An 873-nucleotide genomic window follows, 5' to 3' on the forward strand; every position below is an offset into this window, starting at 1 on the left:
TTCTCCACATTATTTTGAATAAATGTGATTTTTGAAGAGTTTTTAAACTTTTTTTGTTGTTTTTGTTGTATATTCATACTAAAAGAGAGTAGAGTAGAATCTAATCACTATCATCAGATAGTAGATTATAACTGTTCTGAAAAGTAGAAATCTCAACTGCTTGCATTATATCTAGTTTATCACCAGAGTCATTTCTCAATTCTCTAATTTTAACAGGAGTTTGAGGATTTAAGTTCTGTTTACATTTAGCTGAAGAGTTGGAGTTTGAAGACTTAGATAGTTGAGAGTTTCTTCTTTTTGAGCTTGCAGTTGTGAGTTTACTGGCTTGACTCTTCTCTTCAGTTCTAGATTGACTTTGAGCTTCATCTTTTCTCCAGTTCTTTTGAGTTCTAGGAGCAAACATACATTCTTTTGAGCTAGATGCATGTTTTTCTTTGCAATTAGAGCACTTAAGCAGAGTGTGTTGACAAATTTCACCTCTTTTTGAGCATGTTTCACATTTATGCTCACTAGTTTTGTGATCTCTGGCACAGAATGCACATTTTGAGTCTCTAAAACATGAGATTGCAAAGTGTCCATATCTTTGACAGTTTGAACACTGTGTTTGAGCTTTGAGGTTCATCCTTGAGTCTTTGTATTCATGAACTCTCATTTTCAAACCTGCTACTCTTACTTCAGAGATCTTTGACTGTTCAAGTGTTTTTGTATATACTAGAACAGAGGCATTTCTCCTGCTTTGTCTGAACTCAATTGAATTTAGTCATACAGGCTCCTTTCTCAGTTGAATAGAGTTGTATTCTTTCAATTCATTTTTGAGAAGTAGCATTTCTTCTTCACAGTCAAAAATTTCAACTGAATATCATGAAGAATGAA

Source organism: Blastomyces dermatitidis (assembly GCF_000003525.1).
Source record: "Blastomyces dermatitidis ER-3 genomic scaffold supercont1.3, whole genome shotgun sequence".
NCBI classification, from domain to species: domain Eukaryota; kingdom Fungi; phylum Ascomycota; class Eurotiomycetes; order Onygenales; family Ajellomycetaceae; genus Blastomyces; species Blastomyces dermatitidis.